The sequence below is a fragment of the Mycteria americana genome, chromosome 1 (genome assembly GCF_035582795.1).
Source record: "Mycteria americana isolate JAX WOST 10 ecotype Jacksonville Zoo and Gardens chromosome 1, USCA_MyAme_1.0, whole genome shotgun sequence".
NCBI classification, from domain to species: Eukaryota; Metazoa; Chordata; class Aves; order Ciconiiformes; family Ciconiidae; genus Mycteria; species Mycteria americana.
This window is the reverse complement of record NC_134365.1, coordinates 194525851-194550475: the sequence shown is the minus strand read 5'-3', so window position 1 is coordinate 194550475 and position 24625 is coordinate 194525851. Positions and strand designations below refer to the sequence as shown.

The following is a 24625-nucleotide window of genomic DNA, read 5'->3' as shown; positions in this document are numbered from 1 at the left end:
GCGTTCCCTGCAATGCTTTTCCCTCTCATCTTCAGTGTGTAGCAGATGAGGTTCTTTATTGTTTTCACAGCAAAGACCAACCTGAAATGAAGTTATCAAAGTTTGAAGTGTCTGTTTAGTTATGAATGTTTGTGCTTATATGAGTTGACCCACTGTGACTGAAAAAAAATTAGAGGGGCATGCACTTTATAAGATAATATTTTGTTCTTAAGTGACTAAACTGTTGACATACTGTGGACATGTATGTATGTCGTGTGATATTTGTATGTGTCTCACTACTGTGGGATAATTAAACAAAAAAGTTTTAAAAATTTATGTGGTTACTTCATTTTTGCTTTGCCCAGAGCACAGAGATTTTCAAAATTACAGAACAGCTGCTCTTGTCTTATGAAATGTTTGAAACAACTTCTAAAGATTAAGTTAAAATGTTAAGAGATAAAGTTATTGAAAGGTGACTCTCTGCAAGAAAAATGACATTTTTCTGTAACAATTGTTAATAAAAGGAAGCTCTACACAAACTTAATCTTCTCTCCCAAACTATTTGGATGCTATAAAATTCAGGGGCCAGTACTTTCCTTCAGCAGTTATTAAAAAAAAATTTCACTGTCATGTGCAGGTGTGTTCAGGTACCTAGTGTCACCTGTGTGAACAATACAGATGTGATCATTTTCAAATAAAGCTGTACATCTTTTTGAGCTTTTTCTCACCGCATGCAATTTTTTCTGCATATTTAAATACGTCTTGGGCTAAAGGTCTAGAAATTTTGTACCTAAAAAGTAATCTTTTAATGTTAGTTTCTCTAGCTATAAACAACAAGCAGCATAGCACCATTTCTAAAAATTCACTGCTTGGCTATACTATGACATTTACTTTGCAATTTAAAGTATTCTTTCTTAAGCAAAAGTGAAATAATATTTCCTGTATATGGATGGCAGAAGTAGCACCCACATATAATGATAATATTATAAAATTATACTGATATACCCACATACTACAGTGTTTATTATAGAGTTCACTGCTGTAAGTCTAGTGCAGTCTCTGGTTTGGAAGTAACCATTGGCCTTATTTTTTATATATATTGTCTTTCAGTTTTTAACTTTTCCTACTGCACACTAAAAGTACTATGAAAAATCTAAATCATGACTCTTCCTTTATGTATTTTTTGTTATTACAGTCAGCTAAGTGAAATGTATAGTTCAACCATACTCATCTGCAACTTTTTGTCCCTTTATAAAGTATGATCATTTTTTCCAGGGCAGTAGTTATTATCTACACCTTGCAAATGCATAGGCTGATGATTAGAGTGAAATACAGCCTCATCTCCTGTAACATAAGCAATCCATTTCGGGAAGGATGACTTACTACCATGTTCTGCTACGACTCCTGCTGTTTTGTCCTGCCTCCTTCCTCCTTTTTCTCTTCTAGTCATAGCGTTAACATTTATGATGAGTATAAACAGACTATACTTGGCAACTGCAAGATCCAGATGCCTTGCTTGGGAATATATTTCCAATGTCTGCCTTTGTAGTTTGTTCCTTCATTAGCTACGCTCCTAGCAGTGCTGACGGAGCAGAGAGATCTATCTGGGCTGGCTGATAGGACTTCTCTCTTCCCCTGCTTCTCTATGATTCACTCTCGATTCTCAGGATGACACATTTATCTTAATTCTTATATACAAGATAATAATTTCTGTTGATAATTAACTCTAAAATGTATGTGTAAATACTTTTCATCCCAATCAACCTTAAAATGGAAATATGCTTAGTTTTTATTTTACACCAATGCATAATTAAAATTTTGGATGTCTATTTGTTTATTCATCTTTGTAAAACTAGATAAAATGTAGCCAATCAGTGACTGATCCTTGTCTCATAATGTGTTATTGGTAATAATAACTGTGCCATTAGGAACTGTGATTCTTCAGGGTAAACAACATCTGCTTTGGACCATTGCAGATAAGTACAATGACATCAAGAAGAAAAGGGAGAAACTGGTTAATCAGAAGTGAGACCTCTTAATTGCAGAGACATTAAGATCTAATGTGAGGAGTGCTGTTTTTGAACTAGTATCATGAGTTTAGTGGGTCAAGCATTAGATTAGTCTGGGGCTCAGCAGAGCCCTACCCGGAGTGTGTAGCTGTCATCACAGTAGGAATGATGAATTTTAATGAACGATCACAGATATTTTAAACAATGAAGCAGCAACATTCTTTTCAAGCAACCTACATTCACTACAGGAGAAAGCAAAGATCTGCAGTCTAACAGACTCTTCCAGGAAAACCAGGATTTTATAAAATACCAAACAGTCTTGGATGCATCAGTGGCACAGAGACAGTTTAAATTGTCTGATTGGATCAGGGAAGATAACACATTAAGCTACAAAATTCATCTAGAGTATGAATGGTGCACTTGTTATCTTCTGTCCAGGAAGCTGAAGAGCACAATATTATCTCTTACTATAATGTACACTGAAAGAAAACAATATCACTTCTACGCCGAGCTACAGTACAGAGCTACTTATTTGACTACCCCAAAATGGCTGAGAAAGGGACAGGTATGTTCTATTGGCACTTTTGCTTCATGACACAGTGAAGAAAGCAAAGCAGTACCATGTGTGTAACCAATACCATCAGAAGGCCAGAAGCATCAGCATGAAGTAAAAAGGACAAAATCTAGAAACTTTTTTCTGCTTTGCATTCTTTCAGTTTGCCTTTCCCTGAATGGTGATTTGCTGTCACATTGTCTAGTTTAGTGAGCTGATTTTATTCAAATGTGCTACAAATTACAGTGGGAATTCAGGACTTTTCATAGAGAAAACTAAAAAGGTGCAATTACCCACTAGGATGACTACTAACAAATTGGCGCATTCAGTAGTTTAACCATGAAGACAGTATGTGTTAGATTATCTGATTAAAGGCTAATTGCAGTAAACACGGTGACCCATGAGGACCAGAGGAACTGTGTCAGCTGGTGGAACCCCAATAGCCCACCTGATGCAAAGGGAGCACCTGGACCTGGCTGCTCTCTAAGATCACAGAATCACAGAATCGTATAGGTTGGAAAAGACCTTTAAGATCATTGAGTCCAACCGTAAACCTAACAGTACCAAGACCACCACTATACCATGTCCCTAAGCACCTCATCCAAACGTCCTTTAAATACCTCCAGGGATGGCGACTCAACCACTTCCCTTGGCAGCCTGTTCCAATGCTTGACGACCCTTTCAGTGAAGAAAAATTTCCTAATATCCAGTCTAAACCTCCCCTGTCGCAACTTGAGGCCATTTCCTCTTGTCCTATCACTTGTTACCTGGGAGAAGAGACTGACCCCCACCTCTCTACAGCCTCCTTTCAGGTAGTTGTAGAGAGTGATAAGGTCTCCCCTCAGCCTCCTTTTCTCCAGGCTAAACAATCCCAGCACCCTCAGCTGATCCTCATCAGACTTGTGCTCTAGACCCTTCACCAGCTTTGTTGCCCTTCTCTGGACACGCTCCAGCACCTCAATGTCTCTCTTGTAGTGAGGGGCCCAAAACTGAACACAGGATTCGAGGTGCGGCCTCACCAATGCCGAGTACAGGGGCACGATCACTTCCCTAGTCCTGCTGGCCACGCTATTTTTGATGCAAAGATCCTTGCAGGGGAATGATTTAATCACTGTGTGGTGTGAAACCCACCCAGAAGAGTCAAGGAGGAAAACTCTCCCCAGAAAGCCGTGCCAACTAGAGGGGGTTATTGCCTATAGGGTAAAGAACTTGTAAGATGCAGGGGGAAGAGATTGTTGGGATTGTGTAAAACTTATGGGACGTTTTAGGGAGGGCTGGGGAATGTACAAAATTTATTATGGGATATTTAGAGGAACGAGCTAAAGCAGGGAAAAGAAGGGATCGTGGTGGATTGGGAAGAAACAAATAGGGGAAAATAAAGAGACAATGGGATAAAAGCGGCTGGTCAAGTTTAGACGGGTTGCTGCTCAGTATGCTTGTCTGACTGAGCCCTGCACTTGATCACCACAGTCTGCCCCTTTTTCTCATTAAATCCTATTTCTAACCATCTTGTGTGTAGGCATGCCTTCTACTCTGAGTGGGTGGGATTGAATGCTAGCAAACTTCAAGCTGGCTAGCAGGCAAGTAGCGTAAGAGGTCTCAGTACCAGCACTTGGAGGGGGCCAGTGAGTTTAAGTGGCTTACAGGTGCAGATGCCAGCAATGGGGGAAGACCAGGGGATCTGGGACCAGCTACTGGCTACACAGAATGTGTAAGGCCAGCAACCAGAGGGACTTGCATGTAGAGGAGGAACAGGATCAGACACTCCGTAGCGTTCATGTTTATGTCAGTGCTGAGTGCAAGTGCTGTTAAGGGATTGTGTTCTGCTTGTGTTGGTCTGTGTGGCCAGCCATGTTCTGCACATGTGTGTGCCCATGTGCACATGTGTCTTTTGGGAATACATGCTCAGTGTGGCGACAGGTTGGACCTGTGGACATGTAACTGCAGCCTCCTGTTCATTGGGGTGGGACAGGAGGAATCCCCCCGGGTCCCATAACCAGAGTTGGCCACCTATAACAGTAAGGATTATTCATCACTGACACCCAAGACAGAAAACTGAGGGACCTCAAGGATGCTGTACATGTCACCATTTCATTTCTATTTTCACCATTTTTCTTTCTTTAGTCAAATATGACTAAAGCTTATCTGTGGTGTTCTGTAACCCTGTCAAGATTTTCAGCAAAAGACAAACTGAGCCATTGCAGGCTGAGCCTTTTTCTTTCTGAAAGAGTAATGCAAATGTGTGATGTCCCGAGGGTTTGCACGGAGAAATGTTGTCAAACAGCGTGATCTATGTCAATAAGATCAAGACGCTGGGCACTGCTGGAATCGAGTGACTATTTGAATCCCTGATCAAAAACACATCAAAAGCAGAATAAGCTTTGCAGAATAAGCTTTGCAGTGCAGTTGCTGAGGAAAGAACCCAGCAACACAACAAAATAAAAAGCGCAAAGGGGTGGTTTTTCAGATTATATAGCAGTGACTTGAGTTATAGACTTTGTGGCATTTCTGAACTACAAGGTTATCATCCCTAATGCTCTGCCACAGATATGCATGATAGAATCATATCACCTTTGTATTGTTTGTAATTAAAAATTGATTATAAGACAGGATGGGAAAGGTAGACAGTGAAACACTTACACGGTTAACGGTTCCTCAAAAGTTTGGAAATGGTTCAGCTACGGGCTTTCTGTGTGGCTTTGGCCTACTCAGCCTTCCCTCTACTTCAGCTGTTCATATACAATAACAAAGACATCACCTCGCAGTGTCAGGGAATTGATATCACTCTTTGGCATGTGTGAAGTTTTCAAAACAGTGCTCTGGTGAAAATCAGAACCGCAGTAGCCCATGGCTGCGTTATGTTTCTGTCAATGCCAACTGAGTAGGAACTTGACTATGAATGCATCTCAACAGTACTATAATATCAATTCTGAATTTTCCAGACAGATGTGAGACAAATGAGATTGAATGATGACTCCTTTCCCTTCAATGGGCAAACTGGAAAAACAGTCGAACTGTTAACTTTTTGTTAAAGGATCTCTGATTTATTTTCCTTGGATGTCTTGAAGAGAAACACATATACTGAAATTCTACTCTTCAAGTCTGAAGAAAAAGAGGGATTGTAACTTTGTGATACATGTAATTAGAGTGCAAAAGACAGAAAAGAACGGTGGATTCTGAATGGCTCAGTGGGTAGTCTCCCTGCTCTTATTTTCAGTATTAAATGACTCAGTAATTTCCTATTCTCTTAAATTCTACAGTTCCACAGGCCTGACTGAGATGTGTTTTTAACAAAGTCAAAATGACAAGTTCAGCTGGGCAGAGAATCATTAGAGTGCAAAACCAGTGAAAGTTCAAGTGAATAATGAAAGTTCTTGTACAATTTGCATTAGATTCATATGCTACAGTGAGTAACAAGCAGAATTTTAACACATGTACAGGAATTAAAAGGACTGATTACTAGTATTAGCAAGCATTTCCAGAAGATAATGATTCAGGTTTTACAGAGCTGTTTGATCTTTATTTCAAATAGAAGAATGGAAGTTATGCTCCCAGCATTGAAATAGAGTTCCATAAACAAAATAGAAGACATTTTTTAAATCTTCCTTTCTTGTCTAAGCCTAAATGAGTCATGACCAGTTATATTCCCACATGTCTCAGCTACCTCTGCCAAGTTGGCTTCAGGAAAAAGAAAGTATTCTGTAACACTTCTTTTATAACAAGGGGCAAGGCAAAGAAATTGGAGTCATGGTTCCCAAAAGATAAGATGAATTTTCTCTAATTAATATGTCCATTTCCTGTCAAACAGAATTTGCTTCACTCATACTAATGGAAACATATATGTGTCTTTAGTTTCAGAGTAGTACAAAGGATTGAACATGCATTTCTAGGCTCCTTATCTCAAAAAGGAGCCAGTAGTACCGGAAAACATTCAGAGAAGGGCAGCAGAGTGATTAAACTTACAGAAGAGCTTCCAGAAGTGGAATGACTAAGTAAGTTACAAATCTTCACTCCGTAAAAGAATGACAGATGGAAGGTGTAACATAGGTCTGTGTAATTATGGGTGTCAAGAAGAGGACAGACATGGATTAATTGTTCACTGGCTTTTCAGGTGCAAGATCCAGGAGGAATCAAACGAAGGCAGTAGGAGTGAGGTTCAAGAAAAACAAGAGCGATGAGTCTTCAGGCAGTTACTTGAGGAATTCATTGCTGAAGGATTGTGAGGATGCTAAAAGTACACATGGGTTAAACAGAAGACTGGATGAGTTCATGAAACAAAAACTCACAGAGGATTACAAAACACAGAGAAATCGTATCTGGCAAAGGAAGACCGTGCAATGAAAGCAGTTGGACTTCGGGAGAGTGATGGTATATGCTTCCTCTGTTACTGTACTCCTGTCTAGAAATATGCTTTTTGCCACTGTCAAACACAAGCTACTAGGCTTAAAAGAATTTAGATGGAGGCAGTAAGGCTGTGACTGTATTAAAGTTAGTTGAAAAACTTCCATTAACTTCAACATGGGTAATTTCCTTCATTTCAGTTATTATCAGGTTTTAATCCACTACAGTTTATGAGTTCACTGTGTTACTTTGCACAAGTAATGAGATTTACATACCCTATACTTAGGAAATCAACACTTACTTCTAGAGAAAGTAACAACACCATTTTTACAGCACTTTGAAAAACACAAATTATCCAGATCAGTTGACACTTGAAATGGGGGTCTTTCACTTTCAATTGATTTTATTTGAAAAAAGGATTGTTTACATTGCCCAGCTTCATCTATCTGTTCAATTAGACTATATTCATTTTAAGAGATCTGTTGCAACTCTGTTTGTTTGGAGTCTCTCCTACTTGACTGCCAAGACTTGGTGTAGATCCTGGTCTGCGTTGCTTCTTATTCAAAAGCTAGAGAATATTTTTAAAATTAAGTACGATTAAGAATTTTGTATCACCCAAATACATGATTCATTTGATTCTCAAAAGCTGCCAGGACTGCTACAGTTCAGCAATTACATCCATGATACTACATAGCTGACTTTTGGTGTTACTCAGATAATGTTGTTTAAGGCTCCAGTGGTATTATATTTTGTTTTCTTTGTGCTTTCCCAGGCAATTTTAAGTACATTCTCATGTACCCTTTGATTTCTTTCATGTGAAATCTCCAAGATGGTATATGGTAAAATGTTCCACCCTCTACTGCCAACACTTCAGTAAGCTAGTTTGTCCCACCACTCGTAGTATCTTTCAGTCTTGACTGCTGCTAAAATATCAAAGGCATTACAACTACTCAGTAGTTGAAGTAATATCACAGCTGAAGTCAGCAGCAAAGCGAACTTTAACTTAGCTGGGTAGGGGATCACTCACAGTGCATGGAATAAATCTTTGCACGGATGGGGTTAAGTAAATGATAAATTAATTCATTAATCTAGGATTTCTGTTTCAATGTGCCAGATACTATAGGTCAGAAAGCAATTAAGACATACATGTGTATAAGTACAACAGTACTGCTACACTACAAATGCAGTTCAATAGCTCTGGTTATTGTATATCCTAAAAACTACTATTTTGCAAATTACTACTACCCATTTCACTGTTATCTACACTAGCAAATGACAGAGCAAGTGCTTTTCCTAGCTTTTTGGCTCACTGTGATCTGGCTTTACTATACCACTCAATCTTTTAATCTTCTACTTCAAACCATCTCTTCCCTTTTCAGCAAACCATGGGTTTTTTACTCTTAAACCCTCTTTGAAATCTCTTCAGTATTTGTCTATTCCCTGGTGTGCTTCCTCCTATTCTTTGTGTTTTATTTAAACAATCTCTTAATTTTTGGAACTGAACAGCTGTTAAATCTTCTTTTAAATTGGTCTTAATGACTATTGCTTTCTGTTCTCATCTCTAATCTATTTTACACCTGTAATCCTGTAGCAACTTCTTTCCTTTTGTTTTTTTTTTTTTTTAACTAAAACTTGATACAGACATTTTGGAAATGTCCTCTTCTTGTTTTTAGCATTATAGGAAACTTGGGGTTGCCTGTACTTACCTATTTTAGTTCAATCATGTTTGTGACCACTACTGAAACCCAGAAAGGCAGCAAAGGAAAATGGGAGAGATGAGGCTTGCAGTTGTCACTTTTTTGCAACTTCAGCCCTCTCTTTAGCAACAGATTCATTGTTAGCAGTCTAGCAATATTAAGCTAAGATTACTTAGAATCTCTCACTCAATAAAGGACTTTCAGAGGTTGTTTCAACCTCTAGTATACTTGAAGACAATGATTTGCCCTTGAAGAGGGCTATTCAGTTTCTTTGCATTGGCATTCAAGGTTTAGACAGCTGGAGGAGGAATCCCAGTGTCCTCAGGTCTGTCTATGTTCCAACATTGGGACAGACCTCGTGTATTTGTTTTTGTATGACACAGTAAAATAGTTATAATAATTAAAAATGGAATATATGATTATAAACAACAAGGAGATAAGCAGCAGAATATTAAAGGAAAGAACTTTGAAAACATGTCTATGAAAGCCTATCACCCAATCAATGAAGAAAAGAGCCTCCTTTGTGGACCTCAGCAAAAACGAGTCTGTGCTTTATCTGTGTTCTTCAGAACAGCTGCTACTGACTTCCCTTGAACTAGCAAATTTATTTTGTGTACAGCTTTTGGTTATCATCCTCATTTCTGACCTGGCAAACCAAGTCAAATCCTTGCATTTTATTAATTTTGTCTTGGTATTAGCACTTACCCTTATTTGATCTGGGAAGTTACTAGTTCCACCGCATAAGTTATTAGCTAGCACTCAAAGGAACTGGATAAATTATCTACAGTAGATAGATATTAATGATTAATGAGTCAGAAGTCATTTAACCTTTCTGTGCCACAATTCTGAAAAATTTAAAGTATTTTTTTAAAGCATATGAGATCAAGATCTGAACAGTAATTTCTAAGGACCAGTTTGTGACTAACTCAAATATGGTTATCTAAAGAAAACAAAGGGATTAGCTAGGTTTGTCCCATCTGGTTCCTTTATGCTCAATCACCCTGTGCAGCTACTTCACGGGTCCAGGAAAAAAAGGGGCTGCTTGTTCGGTGTTTTGTAAACAGGTGAGTACAGAGATGATAAAGAGGTTTAAGGCTGTGCTGGTTTTGGCTGGGATAGAGTTAACTTTCTTCATAGTAGCTAGTATGGGGCTATGTTTTCGATTTGTGCTGAAAACAGCATTAATATTACAGAGATGTTTTTCACTATTGCTGAGCAGTGCTTACACAGAGTCCAGGCCTTTTCTGCCTCTCACCCCACCCCACCAGCGAGGAGGCTGGGGGTGCACAAGAAGCTGGGAGGGGACACAGCTGGGACAGCTGACCCCAACTGACCAAAGGGCTATTCCATACCATATGGCATCATGCTCAGCATATAAAGCTGGGGGAAGAAGAAGGAACGGGGGGACGTTTGGAGTTAGGGTGTTTGTCTTCCCAAGTAACCATTACATGTGATAGAGCCCTGCTTTCCTGGAGATGGCTGAACACCTGCCTGCCATGGCAAGTACTGAATTAATTCTTTGTTTTGCTTTGCTTGTGTGCGCAGCTTTTGCTTACCTCAGAAACTGTCTTTATCTCAACCCATGAGTTTTCTCATTTTTACTCCTTTGATCGTCTCCCCCATCCCACCCTGGGGGGAGTAAGCGAGAGTGGTGCTTATCTGCCAGCTGGGGTTAAACCACGACAGGCAAGAATATGGAATATTGGTTATGTGTTTCCTGTTTATGTCAACATAGGGATTTATCAGATATTTCAAGAAACTGTTTTTCTGAACCAATTGACAAGGACTGTATTCAGGTGCATGTCACAGGGGGACTGAAACTGTCGGGCCAGGCTGATGTTTTCTAGAGTGGCTTAGATTATTGTCGTGGTTTAGCCCCAGCCAGCAGCTAAGCACCACACAGCCGCTCGCTCACTCCCCCTCGGTGGGATGGGGGAGAGAATCGGAAGAGCAAAAGTAAGAAAACTTGAGGGTTGAGATAAAAACAGTTTAATAGGGAAAGCAAAAGCCGCGCACGCAAGCAAAGCAAAGCAAGGAATTAATTCACTACTTCCCAGGGTCAGGCAGGTGTTCAGCCATCTCCAGGAAAGCAGGGCTCCATCACGCGTAACGGTTACTTGGGAAGACAAACGCCATCACTCCAATGTCCCCCCTTCCTTCTTCTTCCCCAGCTTATATATACTGAGCATGACGTCATGTGGTATGGAATAGCCCTTTGGTCAGTTTGGATCAACTATCCTGGCTGTGTCCCCTCCCAGCTTCTTCTGCACCTGGCAGAGCACGGGAAGCTGAAAAGTCCTTGACTAGTACAGCAGCAACTAAAACATCTCTGTATTATCAACACTGTCTTCAGCACAAATCCAAAACATAGCCCCATACCAGCCGCTACGAAGAAAATTAACTCTGTCTCAGCTGAAACCAGGACAATTATATACACGGCTTACTCTAAAATCTCCTTTTTCATTGTGCCTGTATCCTCCTCCTCTATTTTCCTAACAGTTCTTACACTCAAGTGCAGGAGATCACAAAACACAATCAGCTCTCAGGCTTCTGCCACTGCAATGACTCTTTGTGAAACAACCAGCAGGATCCTGAATGATGAACTACCTTTTCTTTTTCTATCGTGCACACTGTGGTCTCTACACTCAGAAAGAGCTTTCTGAGGAAGTTTTGAAGCAGCATAGCACAAAAGTATCCTGCCTCCTTTCAGAAGCCTTCCCTGAGAGCTGCCATGTGCAGTTCACCTAAGGATCAAACAGTTAAAAACGTTATTGTTAGACTTACATGAATGTGATTAATAGACTGCTGTGTTTTTAAATGGATGAGTTATTATTTCTACACAAAAGCCTACAAAAAAAATTCCTTCTGGATAATAAACAAATTGAAAGATACTGACTCAGTCCTAGTCAAGCTGTATTTGCTACCAGACTTAGAAAAAGAATTCCCTAGTAGAAGCTGCGTCTGTTAGCAGAGTGTCAGGGCTGTCAGCTCCATGCCCAGAAGTTGCTGGCTGTTAAGAAGCCTTCACCTCCTGTGAGTTTCTAAACTCGTGAGGAAAGGAACTGCCTCTGGATGGCCACAAATTTTCCATGTTCTGGTAGGTTGCCATTACAGTTAAATTCACAGCTCTTATTTGCTTGGGGTGGCAAAAGCGGCATACTTGGCCAAGAACTGGACTCAAACACTTTGCATTTAAATCATATAAGCAAGTGCAGAGAGAGGTAAATGTTCCCAGCCAACGAGATACAGATAACTCTGTGTGTACACACACAAGACAGACACTTTAATGGGCTGTAATCCTGACCTCTGAGTAGCTCTTCTCTTTCACTCACCAGAGCAAAAATTAACCTTTAATGTGTCTCAGTCACATAGCACACATAAATATCTCTATATATGTAAATATACATATGTGTTCTTCTCTTATGTGTGTATATATAGGTATGTGTGTTATATGTGCACACACACAAAAATATAAATATCTATAAGCATGTTTTGGCAGAGAATATAATTTGGGTATTCATAAATCCGTAAATCTTTCAGATTATGGATGCAGACACTACTATTTCCTTCAAAATTATAAAAATATAGAACTATTTACGTTTCCTCTAAAACCTTGTAGTGGAATGCCCACATTGGAAATTAGCTCTACTGCAGTGTTTTGAGCTATTACTCTGAAGAGTTATTGAGATGTGACAAGACATTAAGCAAAGTTGAAGAAACAGAATGAAAATTTTGATGATTCCTTTATAACACAACACCTTGTTTCATAGTTGACATAAACAGATAATACATTAAAACAAAACGGTTTTATCTTATGTTAAATGAAATATATGTGATCTACTGGAAGTATGAATAACAGCTTGAACATATTGAATATGTAATAGTCCATTAGAGTTCTGCTTATAATAGAGACTTCCAAGGATGATTTTTTTGCTTTGATGTGCTATAATCTTGAAATGGCAATCAGTTTTCTGGCAATTCTATTAAAAAAACTGTTCAGAATGGTTCCTGAATGTTTTACAAACCCTTAAAAAAGAGGTTTGTTTTAAAAATTATATGTGTCATTGCCTATTTAATTTTCATTCTTAAAGCCAATTTCCCAGCAACAGAAAGATGCAGGAATTCTTATAATCAGATGCAGTGAGATTTTAGTCCTTGTCAACTATACCAGTGTATTTAAAGCAAAGATTCACTGCTTCCCTCCATGAAAAGCTTCAATATACGAGTCTGTGAACTGCAACAGAAAAAAATATTTAGATAGAGAACGGAGAAAATGATTGAGAGTGATCCCAACATTACACAGGGTAGAAATGGGTCGCAACCATGGCAATGATGGCAAATAGATTAATGTTTTAGGCCTACATATTCTTCTAAAATACCCAACAGCAGCAAGATTTTTTACTAGATTCTCTATAACTTGTACTTGCATTGACTGCAAGGAGACACAATATATTTTTCATAAACTGCTAAATTATTGAGAAGAAACAAGAAACTGCCAGAGCATTATAATTCTCTTGGAACCAAGGGGGCAAATTTTATAATTACATGTTCCATCTGAACCAATGCATGTATGATTGATGAGAAAGCACAATTGTTTCATTTTGTATTTTGTAAAATTTAACATTAGGGTGCTAGAATTTCAAATTACTTTGACCATTGCCATCATTTAAATTCACCTGTGATTTTCGTACTTCTCTAAGCCCAAAGAGCACACACAGTTTCAATCTAAAACAAGTAAGTACGCAAATAAATTGAAAAGCAGGCAGCTTGGGGGATTTTAGGAAGCTTTACTATATGCAAAAGTTGCTGAAAGTGTTTTTTAATATGGTACCTTTGGCAATAAAATGGACTTGTTAAATGGCAGCTACCTATATAATAAAAGCACAAAATAAAAGGAGTTTTCTCAGACAGCTATGATAAAAGAATGGAAAAAAATCAAAGAATGGGTTGCATCTCTGTGAACCAAAGTAACACTTCCAAAGGAGAATGCAAACACGCACAGTGGAAACATCTTTAATATAATTCAATCACATGTGAAATTGCTAAAGTGACGCTGGATTCTCTATACAAATTTCTGTAGTATTGATATTTTTCTTTGTTATCATATGTAAAATTTTCACCTAAATTTTCAAATTATACTCCTTAAACCTGGATTCAGGCAAATGTCTCATACTGAGGAGAGGAATGAAGTCAATGCTTAACAAGAAGTACCCTCTGAAGCCCTGCTTTCAGTAGAACACCAAGACTTCTTTACATTTGAATACTTTCTTGAATCAGGGTCAAATTACAAAGCACAGGTAGCACCTTATTTCTTCAAAATGAATTCCATCATGCACTGACCATAAAGCTTTGTTATTATGAGTTGTTGATTGTTTTAGGTAATTTTTATTGTAGGCTTTCTTTTTCAGCAAAGGGTTTAAGTAAAGAGTGTTAAAATAACAGTAAATAGGCAATTAGTCAAGAACACACTAATAGAAATAAGATGACTAAAGTGTCATTTTGCCCCAGTATACTTGTCTACCAAACCACTGTGTTTCCAGAAGGAAATCAAGCCTTGAAAGATGTCTATTACCTAACTGTCAATGGGAGTATCATGGGGAATAAGAGCATGAGCTGACCTATTTGAATGCACTAATGTCTCTCAACAGAGACATGGTCTTCATTGTCCTTTATTTATACGATTGCTTTGAAATGGAAACACCTACTGTTTTGTCCATTTTTGTTTTGAAATGTCAGCTTATTTCTATCCTCCCCGAAGTCCTGCTCATGCCCTTGCTACCTTGCTCGAAGTCAGCAAAACCTTGGTTTTAAGAACGGCCTGGTTGTATATTATCACTGAGGAGAATTATTAATCAGCAATGAGTCTTCCTGAAAATAAAGACTGACATCTGGGCTTCGGGTAGTGCAAGATACACTGTGCTAAGTTACTCATTTCTCGGGTGTTACTAGCAGTGCCTTGAAGAACTAGAGAACCTTTGAGGACTGACAAGCTAATGAGTTCCTTGAACGTATCTCATGGGACAGACCTACAGACCCACACATGGATACTGCTGGCCGAACCCTCTCCTCAGGGTTAGGCGGCTGGCTCTTCCCCAGAGACTCTGGTGCTTTGTAACACTAGGCCCAAATGAAATCTTCAGTGCCACCAAGAGCTCACCTACAATTTCTGGACTTAACATACTGAGCAAGCAAGTGGGAAACTCGACATTAATAAGGGACAAGGATGAATGCACAAGAGCATATCAGTAAGAAGACATTGGTAAAACAATGTGGTGCTTCAGTAACAGAGCTAAGCAAGGACACACCTTCTTATGAGAGTAATGTCCCTTTAACAAAATACAATGACAGAATGGATTGAAAGCATACATCCAGATCGCATCTTATGCACTGGATATTTTTTTAATTCTTAAGATTTAAAAAGCTAGGTCTTGTCTGCAGTTAACCCAAAGGAATTCTTCAGATGAAAGAAAGCTCCCACCTGGCCTAAAGCCAGCAGAGGCAGTAGCAAAATGAGGGTGGTTTCTAGGAAGTGAGTGAAGAGGAAGCACTCTGGGGATGAGTGAGAAATCCTTCTTTTATCCTAATCCAGTGTGTACTGTGGTTAGTTCAGTAAGTCAATTCAGCTCTGAGGCTGGACTAGTGCCTGACTACTGAAATGCAACCCAGCTCACCAAGCACCCCGTGCTTCCCCCACCTGTGGGCAAAGTCACATTCAAAAGAGGGGAGATTCAAACACTTGCTCAGTGTGCTTGTTTTAAGTATTGTGGAAGAAGCAAATCCTCAATCAAAAAAAAAAAAAAAAAAGAAGAAAAAAAAAAGAGTTATGTGGAAGTTTAGTTCTACATAAAGACACTGCAGCAATAAATGTAATCATCTCAAATCATGTCAGTATTTGGTACAACTGGCTTCAGTGCATAAACAAATATGCTCGAAGTTAATATCACTAAGTTAAACAATCATAAATAAAATATTTTTATGTAAGTGGGCAGACCAAAATACTATTTTGCAATTGCTCTGTACTAAGCCTAATGCCTCTTACAAGAAAATACAACAGTAGTTATAGCACAGGACTTACTACAAATACCTACATACAAACACCTACCTATGCCATCAATTTGCAACGTGATCTCTGTGCTGTAGGTGCCAGGGTCCCAATCAGTTTTACAAAATTAGTATAGCATATTCTTCATATTAGACTTAGGAAGCTTTCTTAATCTTTATGTGGCACTATGAAGTACTTCAATTTAAAACATTTGAAAAATAAAGGCGAGATTCATATTCGCTAGCCTAGTAATCCAAAACACTGGCATCCAAGGCTAGTTTGTCATCCCAATCTTCCGTTATTACAAATGGGAAGAAATGCACCCCCTGCAGAGGGCAATTAATTTCCTTCAAGACAGGCCACATGAATCACCCTACAAAGTTACTAGGTTCCTTCTAAAAGCTATAAAGATTAGCTTGACTCACATGTCTGACGGTAAGGTGTCTAGATGAATTCAAAGACAAGCAGTTACTGCCTTTTGAATGACAGTTTTGTAGCTAAGAGGCTTAAGGCAAATTAGACAACTGTTCTGTAGGCAACTTGTTTTCAGTTTTATTCATGGCCAAAATTCCTTCTGTAGGGTATCTGCTAGATAGTTAAAGCCACCATAGGGAAGGCACATGTTTTTGAAACTGATGGTGTTGCAGGTACAAATGTACTATAGAACACATCAAATTTGAAAAACAAACTCACCAGGCCAGCATAAACAAGTTCAAAGGATTGACTGCAGCTCTAATCGCTTTAAGTGATTACTATCAAAAATGAAAGGCAAACATCTCTCCCAATCTAAAACAAAATGTTGTCAGTATAAACAAAACACAAATGGGATACTTTAGTTATTTTCCAGTGGAAGATAGGCAGGAGGTATGTAGCAGCCAGTGCTGAAGCATAGCAGAAGGATTTATTTTGAAGTGTTTTGATAATAACGAACATTTCCACATGAACAGAGATTAAAACAACTATGTCATCACTGAAAGATAATTTCTGTTGTAATTATGTATTCAGTAGACTAAGGTACATTGTGGAGATGGTACAATGTTGAAAGCATTTGAAGAGAATCTGTGCTTGCTTTCCCTTGCTCCACAGATGCAGCATGTTCTCTCCGGAAGACAGACATCTTGCACTAGCAGCAGGCGGGATGTGAGCGCCCAGAACTGTGTGTTCTTCTTTTACGAGGGTCCGGTTGACACTCCCGTTTCCCTTGGCACAGCTACAAGCCGTATTTCAGCTACCCAATACAAACTCTTAAGAATTCTGAGAGCAGACAACAGGATATTTGAGTTATGTTGTAGTCATGTAGTTATTGTTACGATGTCTGCATCAATACCATGAAGGTCAACAGGACGTTGAGATACCTTGGAAGAAAACAGATGTCTATCTTCTGTCCCCTCTGAATATGTTTTTTTATTTTTTGATACTGCTATGATGAGATTCATCTTGCCTTACTTTAGCTGTGTGAAATCCAACACAATCAGCAACAGTAAATACCTGATTCCTCCCACTCTATGTCAGGTATATGAATTAGATGGACTAGTTTGTCCACCGGAGGTTTCTGTCTTCAGTGACTATACCAGGAACATAGATGGTTGGTTTACAACTGGCAATCAAATTTGTGGTGGCTAGGTGAAAAGAACCTGACCTTTGGTGCAAAAATCCCTTTTTAGAGCTTTTCAAGATTTGTCAGCAAAAATGTTTTTGTCATAAATCACTATATACAAATATACTGGGGGTAATCTTAAATCAGACACAATATGATCCTGTATCTTTGGCTAAAATCCTATTGTCTGTTCCTCTACTCAAAAAGTAAATTAGCCTGTTCTGCTTTTTATAATGGAAATACTAGTAGCAAATCAATGCATGAAATAAAATATTCATTACCAAATACAAACTAAGTTTAAAGTATATAAATTTTTAGGAAAAAAATGTTTAAATACAGAAGAAAATGAAATTTTCATTGGGAGTAAATTTGGTGCTCTCTCTTCTTAGTCCAGTACTCTCAGGTCTGACACCAAACTGCTAATCTGGTAAAGACATCTGTATGCTAGGGAATATTACAGTTTTCATCTTCAAAATAGAATCCTTTGGTATTCTTCCCCTGAATTAGGGCAACACAGAATGAACACAGGCAAAAGCGTGTCCAGTAATCTAATGAACACAGGACTGCATTGATTTTCCTAGGACTGCTAACCTCCTCTGATGTGAGTGGGTACTTTGATTAAATGATGGTTTCAAAGTGAGAAATTTGAATTCTCAGCCGATACCACATGGAGTTTATGGTAGGAAGGTCCTTACTGGTAGAATGCCCACATCTCATAAGGAGCGGCAAAGCTCTCAGGCCAGGCCAACTTCCCATTATACATTTTGGGGCAGATGTTGTATTAATGCTCCTCTCATGCTTTATGGCCCATGTTATTAATCACCCCACTACTTGGCCTTCACTGAGAAAATTGTTGACTCTTTGGCAGCTGCTGCCTCTCTCTGATGGACATGGGAACCAGACACCTGAGCTGAAAAGTGACAAATATTTTAGGTAGTTATTGACAGTTTGCATAAGACTATGTTTTGAAGAGTCCTGTGTAAGGAAACTGGATCGCAGAGGTGGTAGCTGGCAAACTCCCAGAAGTGTACACCCAACAGTCAGTTCTAAGTTCATGCTGTTTACAGGTTGTTTCAAAGTTAGCACAGCAGACTAGCATGTGTGCGTATGTATGCATGGCTTTTTTAAAAAAAAGTGCATTTTAGCCCGATTATAGCAACCATTTGTCCTGGATCTCACTACTGACCTCTGTGCTTATTTAACCTTTATGCTGTACTATCACAGCCTGCTCTGCACAGCTGGGATTCAGCTAACCTAGCTTAAGAAGGTAGGTTTCTTGTCTCAGGTCTTGCTGCATAGTTAGCAAATGGACAGGCACTTCTGGAGGATGCTTGTTCTGCTATAAAGGAGATGACAAAATATGGAGCATGGTTCACTCTCTGCTTCTGCCTTTCTCTTTCCAGGAAAGGAAGAGAGACCCTACATGTTCACCGCTATAGGTATTTCATGTCAGTTCAGGGTATCAGATGTAGCCACAAAAGGCTGGCCTGTATGCTACAAGACTAGGAGACTGGTGTCCTCCTAGAGTGGCAGTTGGCAGTCAGGGAAGATACCTTAAGCCAACTGAACTGCACCTTGCATGACTAGCTGGCATGAGGACATAAGGACCCTAGTATCTGTTTTTCCAGTCTGGTCTTAAGTGCGAATGCAGATGGCATGAGCTTTACAGTTCTCTGAGCCAAGGAAGGATGTAAGGATGTATTTTTGGTCCTTAAAACTGGTATCAGAAAGAATCACTTAAAAAAAAAAAAATGATAACTTGTGTGTCAGGCAAATACTAATGGAAAACCAGCATGTGCTCAGCTGGTACTGGAATCATAGAATACCAGGTTGGAAGGGACCTCAAGGATCATCTGGTCCAACTTTTCTTGGCAAAAGCACAGTCTAGACAAGATGGCCCAGCACCCTGTCCAGCCAAATCTTAAACGTGTCCAATATTGGGGAATCCACCGCTTCCCTGGGGAGATTATTCCAATGTCTGATTTTTGTCATTGTGAAAAATTTTCCTCTTGTGTCCAATCGGAACGTCCCCAGGAGTAACTTGTACCCATTACCCCTCATCTTCTCCATGTGACTCCTTGTAAAAAGGGAATCTCCATCTTCTTTGCAGCCACCCTTTATATACTGGAACATAGTGATAAGGTCTCCCCTAAGCCTTCTTTTCTCAAGGCTGAACAACCCAGTTCTCTCAGCCTTTCCTCATATGGCAGGCTTCACAGGCCTTTGATCATCTTTGTGGCCCTTCTCTGGACCCTCTCCAGCCTGTCCACCTCTTTTTTGTATAGCAGGGACCAAAACTGAACACAGTATTCCAGGTGTGGCCTGACAAGCGCTGAGTGGAGTGGGATAATGACTTCTTTATCTCTGCTGGTGATGCCCTTGTTGATGCAACCCAGCATCCTGTTGGCTTTCTTTGCCGCAGCAGCACACTGTTCACTCATATTGAGCTGCTTGTCCTCCAGGAACCCCAGGTCCCTTTCCACAGAGCTGCTCCCCAGCCCGGTAGATCCCAGCCTGTGCTGCACTCCTGGATTATGTTTTCCCAGGTGCAAGACCTTACACTTGTCCTTCTTGAACTTCATAAGGTTCTTGTTAGTCCACTCTTCCAGCCTCTCCATGTCTTCCTGCAGGGTGGCTCTCCCTTCTGAAGTGTCTGCTTCTCCACCCAGTTTGGTATCATCGGCAAACTCCATCAGGGTACACTTGATCCCATCATCAAGATCACTTATGAAGACACTAAACAGCTTTGGACTCAATACTTCCCATTGGGAAGGGTTCAGGGGCACCATCACAGGGCTTGGCCGCTCAAGCGGTGAACCAGCGGTGGGATGGGGGCCTTTGCATCCTGGGGAAAGGCTGCTTGCCCCTCAGAAGCTTTCAATGATATGTGGAAAATATCTCCAGAAATCCTGTAATCTCTATTTTAGGAACGCCCAGTGAAAAAAAAAATAAATCTTTCTGCATCTGCTGTTCCCCTCTCTACCCATTGCATAATATACCAGATAATATCATTATCGTAACATTCAAATGGTTCATCTGACATGCACAGGTATGTGAGAAGCTTTTCAGATGAGTATATTGAGCACAGGCTCAGTGACCAAGCAATTGCAAAAGCTGTCATAGACTTTAGAGGTTAGGTTTGACTGGTTCATACTCCTAGACATATGTAAAATTCACTCAAATTTGAGGAAGTTTTCCTGTTTCCCTTCAGCCCACATTCACTGAAAACTAGCTTAGCTGTAAAAAAGGTAATTTTTATCCAAGGTTCTTTTCAGTTTTTGTCTCACACCAGTCACTATCTAAATTAGAAATAAGTGGTTGTAAAACAGTAGAAGTACTTCGAGAATTCGAACCAAAACAGAAGTTTGAAGGAAGAAAAAAAAAAAAAACAACCCACAACTCTAAGAAAAACCTGCTATAATAAATAATTTTCATTTATTTGTTACTTTTGTCTGTGTGGCACACTAAAAACCTTTAATTTCTTTGAAAACTTGACTGTGCAAAGCAATTATGTCTTATTTCCAGGTGTTCCTCTTTTAACAGTTTCAAATTCTATTTGACTGAAAGCTAACACACCTATGAAGGATTTGTGCATGGATATCTGCTACAAAAAGAAGATTTAATATGCTCAGCCTTTCTCTGTGTTCGTTATTTAAAACTATAACAATGAATATGTATTTAGTCAGGTGAATTTGTTTTGCAGCAACAAATCACAGTGGACATGAGGACCCTGGCACCGTTGTCGCTGGTGTTATACTAACGCTACACTACACTACAAGTAGTGTAAGTGCAGTAACGTAAGGGCAACTCTGTCTTATCTTCCTCAGTGGATTCAAGGCTTCTAAAACAGAAGGTTTCTGGAATTTTGTTTGTTGTCACAAAACATGGTGATGGAAGACTGATTTATACACAGTTTTATCTTCAACCTCCTTTCAGTAATTTAAAATATTATATTTGATAACGTAACCAGAATATAACCCAACACAACTTAAATCTGAACCAAAAAGGTAATGGTAAATCTGACACTCATAAAACCATTAAGTGTCTGAATAGATCAATGCTTCCTCTATTCTGGTCTGCTTTTTATTGAAACAGGTTCTAACAGTCTTTTCTTCCTGCTTCTACGTTGCCTTTGTGTAAGACAAGCCACAGCAACTTAGTCATCATTTTCAAAGGGAATTCAGTCCCTTTTAGCACTGATTACCAGAATCACCAGAGGCAGGCAGAAGCTACACAGGATTTTCCCTGTTGATTTTGCCACCTCACTCCAGTGAAGCATGTCCCAGAAAAAGCTGACAGATTAAACAGTGTACTGCCATGGAGCCAGGTCTCAGGTGTTGGGAGGAGCACTCATGCTCATTTTTACTTGTCATCTAAGTGAGGCAATATACACACACATACAAAGCTGAAAGCTAATCCCTTAATAGTTTTCTCTACATGTGTCCTCCAATATATACTTGGTGGGTTCTCCACACTGGAGTAATGCAAATCCACTTTCACCAAGAGTGGAGCCACATTGCTCGGGACCCAATATGTTCAGCAGGCATACTCAAAAGGATAAGCAAAATCATACCAGATCTGTAGTGACCTCAACTGACTTAAATTTCAACTAGCAGTATTTGGCTCTAAATAAGATGCGATAAGAAGAAATGGAATTTCTTTCTGGAGCTATTTTAAGGGCAATGACTACTATATATAGAGTCAGAACAAGTGGCTGAAGTTGAATTTAAAAGACAGACATATTTTTGTTTTGCTGTTTCCAAATACAGTCTCATCTGTTCCGAAGTCTGAACAACACACGAAAAAGAAGAAGTGGTTCATTAAAGGTGGTGTAATGTTGACATTTAGTTTAGTGTGTAGGACTATTTCCTATTCTGTATATACTGTATTCTATAGGAAATCTATATATGCACTGATTCTTATAAAAAGAAGCATTTCTTTCTCAGATGAAACCAAGGTGCAATCTCTCTTTTATCACTTTTTTTTTTCATTTTTTGAGTACCACCCATTCTCTGAAAGAAAAACACAGACTGGAAAGTGGTTTTATTTACTTCCACCTAAAAGGTGTTTTAGCGTTGGAAGAGCCACCTCATGAGACGCGCTTAGAGAAATATAAATTTTGGTTGCCATGCTAACAGGAAGTCACTCAATTGAGTCCAGTAAAACAAAAGGGCATAAATGACATTTTCTTGTAGAAACAGGGAAATATTAGATTAACAAGGCTGCAGGTTCTGCCAATTGCAGCGAATTTCACAGTTCTGCCTCTCTGTAGAGTGTGATTTTCTGTCAGCCCCCAGAGCATCGGATGCTTCTTTCCAACAGGACTACAATCACCACAACAGTCAGGATCTTGCAAGTGTACACCCAACGCAGAGGTGAATCCCACCAGCCACTTCATTTATCTATGAGCCGTCCCACGGCTCGTTTCACCGTGCCTTCCTCCTACCCACCTGCGTCTCGCCATCCTCCAAGTCCCCCCGGAGGCTTCCTGGCAGGACCTGAGCCTTCCCAGGAGGGTCCCTGCGGACCGCATCGGCGGGGAGCGAGATCCCCTCGGGGGGACAGCGGGGACACCCCAGCTGCGGCCGCCGGTACCTGGGGGAGCACCGGCGGCCCGCGGCGCGACCCGCCCGCTTCGCCCCGGCTCCCCGCCAGCACCCAGCGCCGGGGCGGGGGGCACCGCGGCGCGGCTCTCTCCCCTCACCCGTGTGCGCGGGGCCGAAGGCGGGCAGCCCCTGTGCGTGACATGGGAACTCCCGCTATTGCACTGCCCGCGGCCGGCGTGCCCTCAGCCCCGTCCGGGCCGGCAGGAGCCGCGGGTGCGCGGCCGGCGGCGGGTGGGAGCCTCCCCGGGCCGCCCTCGCTTTTGCCCGGAGCGGATGGCAGACGCGGAGCTTCCTCCCCCGCTGTGCCGCCGGGGAGCGGGCCGGGGACCGCTCCCTCCCCCGGCCCCCCGGGCGCTCCGCTGTCCTGCAGGTGTCACACTTCACCCAGCCACGGAGGGATGCCGCTTCCCGCGGCAGCGAGGGAAAAACCGCGTTTATTACATACACGGGAAAGAAAGGGATCTTAATGCTCCCCTGAGCTGTGACCAAGGAGGTGCACAATGTCGCTTTATGCTTGTGTCGGCGCAGAAGTTACCTCAGACCGTCCCAGGGACTTTTTTTTTTTTTTTTTGTAGACGGACAAGAAGGTAGTCAAAGATTCCGAAAGAGAATATATCAAAGTTGATGAGAACTTACTTGGTTTAGGTGCATGCGTTGACAGCCGGCATCTCCCTTCAACAGTTTTAACAGGTCACATTTTCCCTTGGAAGTAGTATCCTTTTCAATCCCTTTTGCAAATTAAATCCCTTTAAAAGGCGTTTGTTTTATTTCACTGGCTCTCGTCCATCTCAGCCACTTTTCCCCATTTTTACTTTATTTTCTTCATGTTTGCCACACGTGCAGACACTCTCGGATAGACACCCACGAGTTAACGGGTGTCCATCACCTCCAGCCGGGGGGACCGCGCCTGCCGCCGGGCTCCGGTGCAACAGATGAGAGGCAGATTCTTCCCCGGCTGCTTAGTGCGGCATCTCCCTATTTCCTCGGGGACCCTCATGCTGGCTGTAGAAACTAACAGCTCCTTCCGATGCGACGGTTCCCTTCGGAGCGCAGGCTGCGCAGCATGGGGAGGAGGAAAGACACAGAAATAAAGGCAGAAAGAGCGCAGAGGGGCAAACACGGGGGTTTTCCGTCCTCGCCGATGCGCTCTCTCCTCGGCCGGCGGCAAGGTTCGCCTCAGCGGGCCCCCTCCCGCCGCCGCCGCCCCCGCCGCGCTGCCCTCGCCGGCCCCCCGCGGCCGCGCCGCTCCCTCGCCCGGCGCCCCCTGCGCGCCGCGGCGGCACCGGCGCTGCCCGCCTGCGCCCGCCCGCGCCCTCCTGCGGGAGCGCCGCGCACTGCGCCTCCGCGCTGGCCTCCGCGCTGGCCTCCGCGGGCTGCCCCGGCCCGCCGCGTGGCCGCCGCCCCCGCCCGCCCTGCCCCTTCGCGGGTGTTTCGGTGCTCAGTGTGCACCCAGGCGCCTCCCCGGGGCACGGGGGAGGAAGGAGCGAGAAGACACCCACCTGGAGATGGAGCTGGGCTGGTAGTGAGCCAAGAACGTGCACCGCACGGGACCGCTCAAAGGCAAATGCACCAGCGAGCAGCGGTCGACTCCGGAGAAAGTTTGCTATTACATCCCTCTGCGGCTGGGAAAGACCTAAACCGCGCCATGCAATCGCAGCAGGGGCTCTGCGAGTCCGCTTCCGCGGGGGCCTCTCCCGGTGCGCTTCGAGCCCGGAGCCGAGATTTGGTCTCGGTAGCTTTCGCGATCCTCTTTCCCGAGGCACGGCGAGGGCTCGGACCGTGCCTCCGCGCTGAGCCGGGG

The 24625-nt window shown here is 41.6% G+C and overlaps 1 protein-coding gene across 1 annotated transcript in view; it reads right to left on the bottom strand.

The window, feature by feature from the left end:
- Positions 1-23967, bottom strand: part of TRPC4 (transient receptor potential cation channel subfamily C member 4) — a 164989-nt gene extending 141022 nt beyond the window's left edge. Inside the window, exon 1 of the mRNA XM_075491999.1 lies at positions 23461-23967. The gene's annotated coding sequence lies outside the window, so the exon portion shown is untranslated. The remainder of the gene's footprint in view (positions 1-23460) is intronic.
- Between the last annotated feature and the right edge of the window lie 658 nt (positions 23968-24625).